The sequence below is a fragment of the Eretmochelys imbricata genome, chromosome 9, assembly GCF_965152235.1.
Source record: "Eretmochelys imbricata isolate rEreImb1 chromosome 9, rEreImb1.hap1, whole genome shotgun sequence".
Lineage (NCBI taxonomy): Eukaryota > Metazoa > Chordata > Testudines > Cheloniidae > Eretmochelys > Eretmochelys imbricata.
In genome coordinates, this window is record NC_135580.1 from 22,428,076 (window position 1) to 22,437,845 (window position 9,770).

The following is a 9,770-nucleotide window of genomic DNA, read 5'->3' on the forward strand; positions in this document are numbered from 1 at the left end:
AAATGCTATTTTTAATTTCAGAGAGATGTAACATTCATTGTTTGAACTGAAAAATGCTATGCCTTGAATCTCTTATCTTGAGTTTAGGGCCTGATCCTGCAAACACTTATAACTGGGCTTAACTTTACTTGATGTCAACTTTATGTGTGCATGAAGTTAAGCCCATGCATAAGCATGTGCAGGATCAGGGCATTAGTGCTGAGCATACTTCAGTGCAATGACTCATGACAATTAGCACCATGCCCAGGACGAAGGGTTTGCAGGATCTGGCCCTTTGTGAATAAAGGTTTCATTTTGTTTTACAATAACAAGGAAGAGAAACTGCATTAGAGAGCGTAGGCTTATATAGGAATCTGAACTTCCCAGATCGTAAACCTCCCCCGTTGAATTTTCCTGGGGATGCCCTCTAGTAGGCCCTAAGCAAATACCAAATTGGGGTTGAAACCACATGAATAGACAGAGGGATATAGGACATTTTTTATGCTCGCTATAAGAAAAATCCATATAAAGGATATTGCTGTGGCTCCAGCCAGCAGACTTAGGGCTCAATCCTGAAAATGCTTATGACTTGTGAAGAGTTTAGATTGTAAAGTCTTTGGGGCAGGAACTGTATTTTTGTTCTGTTTTTGTGCAGCACCTTGCATAATGGAGTCCTGGTCTCTGGCTGGGGCTTCTTGGTACTCCACTACAAATAGTAATAGAACTTCCTGTCAGAAATGACTACTCACAGCACCCAGCATTTTCAGGATCAGGCCCATTAAGATTGATAGCTGTGGCTCAAAACTACAATCAGCTAATCAGTTGGTTCCTACATCCTGTCTAAGTTATATATTTATGTGCTTATTGTTACAGGAATGTCATGAGGAGAAGAAATTAGCGACATCTGTGAATGTGCTGATCTATGACGCGTCTGTTTGCCACTTTTCAACAATGAGAGGTAGAGCAGATCACAAATGTATTTATTTTCTTGCAAGCAAATTCAAATAAAATTAATTATTATTTCATCAACAGTTTTTTTGTTGTGAAACGAACAAACCAACCAGAGCACAGCCACATTTTTCTCACTACCAGAAACTAGCTTTTTGGATTTTTTTTCAATGAGGAGAATTAAACAAAAGGAGAATTTTTCTTTTGAAAATTTTTGTCAAAAAGCCAGTTTTTCATGAAAAAGAGTCTTGTTGAAAATTTTTCAACCATCTCTAGTGTCAGTATGCTGTTTCAGCAGAATACTGAAAACCTCAAGCCAGAGTGCTCTGTCGATAATGATTAGGGCCCTACCAAATTCATGGCCCATTTTGGTCAATTTCATGGTCATAGGATTTCAAAAATCATAAATTTTATTATTTCAGATATTTAAATCTGAAATTTCACAGTGTTGTAATTGTAGGGTCCTGACCCAAAAAGGAGTTGTGGAGGGTCGCAGGTTATTGTATGTGGGGGGGTTGCGGTACTGCTACCCTTACTTCTGCGCTGCTGCTGGCTGGGTGCTGCCTTCAGAGCTGGGTGCCCAGCCCACAGCCACTGATGTCCAGCCACCCAGGTCTGAAGGCACCGCAGAAGTAAGGGTGGCAATACCACGACCCCCCCCTAAAATAACCTTGCAACTCCCTTTGGGTCCCAATTTAAGAAATGCTTATTTCACAGGGGGAGACCAGATTTCATGGTCCGTGACATGTTTTTCATGCCCATGAATTTGGTAGAGTCCTAATCATGATGTGAGAATGATGTAGTCAGTTATGGCCTTACTCTGCTCCTAGTGAAGTCAATGGCAAAACTCCCATCAAACTCAGGACAGGGCAGGACCAGTCCCTTACTTAGCATCTGGCTAATATCCTTGTGGATGGGTGAATAGCACAGATTAAGGATCAACAGTGGAAGCTCTCAAACATCATTCAAGCATAAAAAACGAGTGATATTCTGGAGAAGATAGTCTATACATGCCCAACAGCATAATGATAAATGAGTGGTCTGTTATTTTGTATTTGCTTTCCCCTATCATATGTGTATTAGCCCTTTTCCCTTTAGGAATGGATGTGGAAGGGGAATGAGACCCTTAGCTATCTATTTGGCCTTTTTATAATGTTGTCCATTAACCATGGTATCTGAGTGCCCAGACACAGTGGTATGATATATGAAGGGAGAAAATTCATACAATCTCTAGATAGAGATGGTGTTGTTCCTCCTCACCTTCTGTGAGAGGTACTTGTGTGATGGATGCTTGATGGCTAAAAAAAGGAACCCAAGCTGCAATATCTCTATTACATTTTGACAGGAAGTGGGTAGAACTGAAGCTTCTCTTATAAAATATGCACTAATCAATGTTGGTTGAATTTCAGAAGAAACTTAATCCTAAAACAAAAACAAGGCTTATTTTTAAATGCAAAATTGCATGTTTTTCAAACAGAGGTGGTCCAAAACATGTCGATTTAAAACCTGGGAAAACCCTCTGATATCAGGTAGATGCAAAAAGGAAAAAAATAGATAGAGGAAAAAGCAGCTTTTCCCCCTTAATGTTGGTATTCCTGGTATCTTAAATATACTGAGAGATATTGAAATGGCAAATAAATATTTTTGTCTATATACTCAAGGTAATTAGGTAATTCAGTCAGTGTTCCTAAAATTAGTATCAGATACCTTCATTTATGCAAATACTAGGTCTTTTGTTTAAATATGATATACCCCAAAACATGTATTATGTGTCCAAAATATATACGTAATGTGCACATAGCTGGCTGATTAAACTGCAGAATAGACTTAAAAGTTAAGATCAAAAACTGGCAGTAACATCTGCATTCTGGGCTCTTTTACAAATTGATTAATATAGTGGAAATGTAGGGCCCAATCCCCAGTTGGTGTATATTTACCTAGCTCAGTTGAAGTCAGTTGGAGCTATACTAATACCAACTGAATCTAGTCAAAAATATTTTAAAAGATGGTCTTCTTGTAGTTCTTAACATAAGTAAAGCTGAGAATATACCACTATAACAACTAATGCACAGGCAACATTTGTGTGGGTATGACCATTATTTAAAAAAAAACACATTTTTCTGATGCAGTGAACAGTATCATGAAAAAAACAGACTGGTGGAAAATGGAACATAAAGAGATACAATAAATAAAACAGCTTTTTGCTACTTCACTTTTGCAGCCCTTTAACATAGTCATCAGATAGGTGATTTTTGGATTATAATGTGCATAATTTGATGTTATTTTATGTTTTATTGTATCATTGGAATTACCCCATTGAATCAAACTATCTAGTCTAGAAGTCTGTCTCTGACAGTGACCAACTGCAAATAGCTCAGAAGATGGTTCAGAGTAAATAGAGAAAAAAAATTTTTAACAAACCCTTTCAGTTAGTGGCTGGCTAATGTATTGATGCATGAATGTTTGTATCCCTTTCAAAAAATCCTATGTAGTTTTTACTTTGGTTATTCTCATTATCCATATAATGCATATCTTGTCATATTTTGAACTCTACTGTCTTGACCGGATCTGTGGCAATGAGTTCCACAGGTTAAATATTCACTAGATTTTTTTTAATCCGTTTTTAATTTGTTGCCTTTCAGTTACATTAAATTATGAGAGAGTGAGTAGGAGTGATTTACCTTCTCTATGAGAGTCACTTTTTTTTATACTTCTATTATTATGTCCTTTGCAGACTCAACAGTCTCAATCATTTAATCTTTCCTTACATGGAAATAGTTCTATGCCTTTAATCAATCAACCCATTTCTGAAGCCCTTCTATTTTTTCTGTACATTTTGAGTGAGGGTGATAAGAGGAGGAGACACTGTTCCAGGCCAGTGCATACCACTGAGGTATATAATGGCACTATATTTTCAGCATAATTTTCTAACCTCTTTGTTATACATTCTAAATCTCCACTTACTTTCTTGATACCCCCACTGCACATCGGGCACATACTTTCACTGACCTGTCCACAATGATGGCCAGATCTTTTTTCTAAGTAGTTACAGTTAGTATAGCTCATCAAGCTGCCTCTTCAGGGTGGAGTGGCTCAACGTTCATGTTGCACTCCTTGTCAGTACCCAGTCCGGGCCGGGAAAGCTAATGATTCAACCAGTGGACCAAATTCTCTGATGAACCCTGGTTGTGTGCCACCTGAGGCACATTGTGTATACACTAAGAAGAAGAAGGAGTTGTCCATATGGGGCTGTTGGAGATTGATGTGAGGCATCACCTCCTCTTGCTGACCTTGGGAGCTCAAGTTTGAAACGCTCATCTCCAACTTTATGTTGACACTGGACACTTGCTATAACTGGGCCAAAAGTTCACATTTGTGTACTCTCAACTTAACCCAAAGCACAGTGAATTCCACAGGTGTGAAATCCTGGCTCCATTGCAGTTCATGGGAGTTTAGCCATGGCCATCAATGGAGTCAAAATTTCACCCCAGAAGTCTTTCCATTGACTTAAGTGGACTTGATATCAGTCCTGTGTACAAGTCAGAGTTAGTGCACACACATGGGTCTTTGAATAAGCATTTGTTTAATTCTCATTTTTCTTAATAACTTTAGAACTCAGAACTTTCTGAACAAGATATATTGGTAGTTTATGATTCTGAGTACTAAGTTTTTTTTTTTTAATAAACAGAGGCTTTTTTTCTTTAGTTTGTGAAGGAAACAAATTTCTTTTATTGCTAAATGGTAAATTGTACCTAGAAAGCTTTCTGCTGGGTGAGAGCATATCTCTTTTCTGTTAACTTAGTTTAGAAAGAATGAGGAGTACTTGTGGCACCTTAGAGACTAACAAATTTATTTGAGTATAAGCTTTCGTGGACTAAAGCCCACTTCATCAGATGCATGCAGTGGAAAATACAGTAGGAAGATATAAATATATATATATATATATATACAGAGAACATGAAAAAATAGGGGTTGCCATACCAACTCTTAACAAGACCAGTCGCTTAAGGTAGGCTATTATCAGCAGGAGAAAAAAAACTTTTGTAGTGATAATCATGATGGACCATTTCAAACAGTTGACAAGAATGTGTGAGTAACAGTAGCGGGGAAATAGTTTTTAGTTCATGTAATGCCTCATCCACTCCCAGTCTTTATTCAAGCCTAATTTAATGGTGTCCAGTTTGCAGATTAATTCCAGTTCTGCTGTTCTCGCTGGATTCTGTTTTTGAAGTTTTTTTTATTGAATAATTGCATCTTTTAGGTCTGTAATTGAGTGGCCAGGGAGAGTGAAGTGTTCTCCGACTGGTTTTTGAATGTTATACCTCTTGACGTCTGATTTGTGTCCATTTATTCTTTTGCACAGAGACTGTCTGATTTGGCCAATGTACATGGCAGAGGGGGGCATTTCTGGCACATGATGGCATATATCACATTGGTAGATGTGCAGGTGAATGAGCCTCTGATAGTGTGGCTGATGTAATTAGGTCCTATGATGGTGTCCCTTGAATAGATATGTGGAGAGAGCTGGCAACGGGCTTTGTTGCAAGGATAGGTTCCTGGGTTAGTGTTTTTGTTGTGTGGTATGTGGTTGCTGGTGAGTATTTGCTTCAGGTTGAGGGGGCTGTCTGTAAGCAAGGACTGGCCTGTCTCCCAAGATCTGTGAGAGTGAGGGATCGTTTAGAAAAAATTGCTAGTCATCTCTATAAAATCCAAAATATTTTAAGGCTGATGAATGCTAAACATTACTTATGGAAAAATCTCATTATCTTCTTTGCCTTTCTGCCTTTTATGAAGCAGTTCTAGCTGCATTCTGATTCCATTGCAAAATGAAATTGCTTATTCAATTTGCAGCCACTGAGAACAACGCAAGTCATGACTCTTGGCATTGTTGTAAGATCACATCTTCGATCGGCATTGTTTCTTCATATTTAGTATTTGGGTCATGATCTAGCTGAGCCATTATCATAGGAAGTAGGAGATAATAATTTGTAACATTCCTGTGGCCCATCGATAGAAGACTTTTGAAGAAGTCAGCTGTGCTCAGCAGTGGGCTGCTTGCCGGTGATTAGCGATGGCCTCCGCAGGAGGTGCTACGCCATTAAAAAAAAACCGAGGAGTACCTGTGGCACCTTAGAGACACAAGTACTCCTCGGTTTTTTTTGCTGATACAGACTAACAGGGCTACCACTCTGAAACCTCCTACATTCAAGTTACTGTGGAAAGGCTTTTAATGGTATATGAATAACTGTCTGAGCCAAAGGGAGATTAACCTACTTGTCCAACCTATAGACTATGTTATACTTATCACATTTTGCACTGATCTCTACCTAAATTGAATTGATTTTATTCAATCTCTAGGTTTTAAAAAATATCCGTGGTGGACATCACTGTTTAGCCAAACAGTAATTGTCAGATCGCTTTCATTTCCAAGGACCTTGATTTCATGAGCCAGTTACTTTCGTCAGAGCATAATTATCACATCAATGTAACTATAACGTTCTGGACCAGATCCTAGGCTGGTGTAAATTGGTGTAGCTCCTTAGAAGTCCATTAAATTAACTGGAGCGATGCTGATTTACACAAATTGAGGATTTGGCCCATAATATATACAAGAGTGATAATTATCAACCAAGTACTTTATACTGTTATATGATATTGTTTATAACAAAACCAAAGCTATGGAAAGAGAATGTGAAACAATAATAACAGTTGCATTCAAGTCAGACATTTTAAAATCATTTCCTGTAGTCTGTAACTTACCTCATTTCACTAGCTACTGGATATGAAAGCATTTGATTCTGTCTTTCCCTGGTGTAGTATTTACTTTTTGAGGGGTAAGATAATTGAATTTATATACCCCAACAAAATGTGACAAAATTCTGTTACAGCTTTGGCTGGATTGGTTACCGCAAGCTGTCACCATAGAAGGAATGGGTAGCTTGGAATATGATTCTTGTAACAAGTTCTTGGCCACTTAGTCTTTTTCCTTTCATTGCTCAGCCATGCTCCATGTCATGCTGGCCGATAACAGTGCCAAGGAGGCCATTCAGCTGGCCCTGGATTGCAAAAGCACGAAGTGCACTGGCCACGCCCCCTACAGTATAGGGTCCAGAAGCGGTGGTGTATTGTCAACTGTGAATTCACTCAGGAATTCCCTACACAAGAGGAACCCCCAGCTGGCTGTTTAAGGCACAAAAGGTCATAGTGGGGTTGAGGCTTTGGCTCAAAAAAGAATTGCAACTATTTGCAATGTTTAAATCCAGAGCATTATGGTGCTCCAGTTACATATTCAAAGCAGGTTTATACCCTTTCCCCTCTCCCCTGCCAGGTAGAAAAATTACAGAAACCTCTGACAATGCAGTACTTTGCATTTCAAATGACAAATATTTCTCTTTTAATTTCTGTCATATGTCAGGAGCTGTGAAGAATTGCAATCCCTACAACACTGCTAGGGCTAGCCCTATGGCAGAAATCCCAACCTGAACATAGCTTCTTGGGGGATGCCCTGGAGCTAGACTGCACTGATCGGCTAATGTGTGAAGACACAGCTGTCAATGCAGGTTAATTCAAAGGTAGCGTGGAAGTTCCACATCAACACTTTATGCTGGTGACACTTAAAACTGATTTAGCTGTAGCATTTCTTGTGGTTTTGATTCATGGGATGTCTGCTGTAGAATGCCAATTAAGAGGTATGTTCAAGCAAAACTATTTTTAATACAAAAATAAAATCAAAGCTTATCATTATAGTTTCTCTTAAAGTAATTTAAAAGGAGTATATGTGTGTGAATTGGATAGCAGGGTATTACTGAAGGGATCTATAGATTTTCTTCTATAGGCCATCAGTTCCAGTCTGCCTGGAAATGTCACAAAGTTATTACCGTCTAATGACTGTTTGTGCACTAAGTGAAATTATTATTCCTAATGATGATATTGATGATGATGTAATAAATACCATGTTTATGGTAACCCTCATGCTGTTCTAGACACTTTCCAGGCAGACAAGAAGGAACAGCTCCTGCCTGGAGGAGCTCACAATTTAAGGACAGAGTTTAGATACATTGATTGGGCAGCTTGCAATGGTGCTTTCTGTGCTGTAGCTGTTCATATGGAAGTCTTCCCTTTCCAGGGTTGTCAGGCTATCGCTTTTCACAAGCACAAAATTGACACCCAATTGAGAAAAAAATGTGGGAGATGGCTCAGTCATTCTGGCTGGTCTACTACTGGGATCCATGGAAATGGAGCTTAGCTACTATCTTTCGCTTTGGATTCTTTTAGCTTTTTAGTATTCGTTGCAGCATCACTTGGAAACTTGCTGCAGTTCCAACACAGTGGGAAGTCTTGGAGGCCTCTCATAATGACAAAAGGGAAAAGGAAAGCAGGCAGGCAGGAATTTTTAAAAGCACTTACTCAAGTGTCATAACTAGCAGCCAAATGGCTGTCTTACTCAGCTGAAGTGACCTTTTTTTTTCAGTGCTCTCCAGACAGAAAGGATATATTTGCAAATTGCTGGATGTATTGCACACCAAGGCTGACAGCTGTGTGTCATACTGTACCATTGCCAGAGAGATATTTGACTCCCTTTCTTCAAAGAGCAATACCCTTTGCTGGCTGGGGTTAAGCTGCAGAGTGACACCTAGGGCATGTGCAGAACATGTCCTCAAGCTTGTGCTAAGGTTGAAGATATATAAGGTTGGGGTATATAAATTCAATTATCTTATCTTAAAATCTGAAAAAAACACCAGCCCATTACATTATCTATGGCAAGATATTTGAGAGTCTGGAGGACCAGGGAAGGGTAAAAATCCTAGACTTGTTGTTATGGGATCTATAGTCTCTGGGGAGAAATAGATCAGTGCTTTGTTTAACTTAAATGAAAAGGGAGACTGAGTTTGAAGTTGCTGGGAGACCCGGACGCTTAGCACCTTTTGAAGTCAGGACCTTATCCTTAAACTACAAATTAAACAGGGTTGGGAGGTGGGAGAAATTGTTATTTTTCACCTTGAAAACACTTGAATTTAAATAGAATTAAAAATATTGCCTATGGGAGCTCTTCAAGGTACATTTGCCTATTCCTGGATCATTCACTTACTTGTATTTTATTGTACGATTTGTGGATGGATTAGCACACATCTGTTATCTTTCTCGCCGAATGCTCAAATGCTGTAAGGCACTTTAGAACTGGGAAATCCCCACCTGATACTCCAAAGACTCCCATTGTATCAGTGAAGGCTCTAGAGAATTTCTATTTCTTGGTATTTGTTGAAATAATCTAGAGAAGATGCCAAATTAATGCACTGTTTTCTGTCTGTAATATTAAATTAGGGTTCAAATTCCATAGGAAAAAGATAGGTCAGACCAAAGACAGTTTCAATTCCATATGAAAAAGATTGATCAGAGTAAAGACAGTTTAAGGAAGGCTGTAGTACATTCATCAGTTGATGGTGGCTAGGTGTTCTGTACTGCACTTGCTTTCTCAATTAATATACCACACCTCAGTAACACAAATCTAATCTCATCTGTACCATGAAGAAATTTGAGTTAACTCATTACTACGTGTCTTTGTCTTGCTAATTTAGACAGACATTACACAATCAAAGAGTAAGAAATGATCCAACTAATAAGAATAACAGATTGCACTAGCATGTGTTAAGCAGTATGTATTTTCTCTATTTATATGTCATAACCAGGGCAAAGAAAGTGTTCACAAAGAGTTGTATTAAAAATATTGTGCTCCTTAAAATATATTTTAAAATGAATTAAAATGAAACTTGTTTTATGGGTTCAGTATTGTCCCACTAATTGTTTGTATTTCAGTTGTTGAGACTGTTTGCCAATCGAATGAA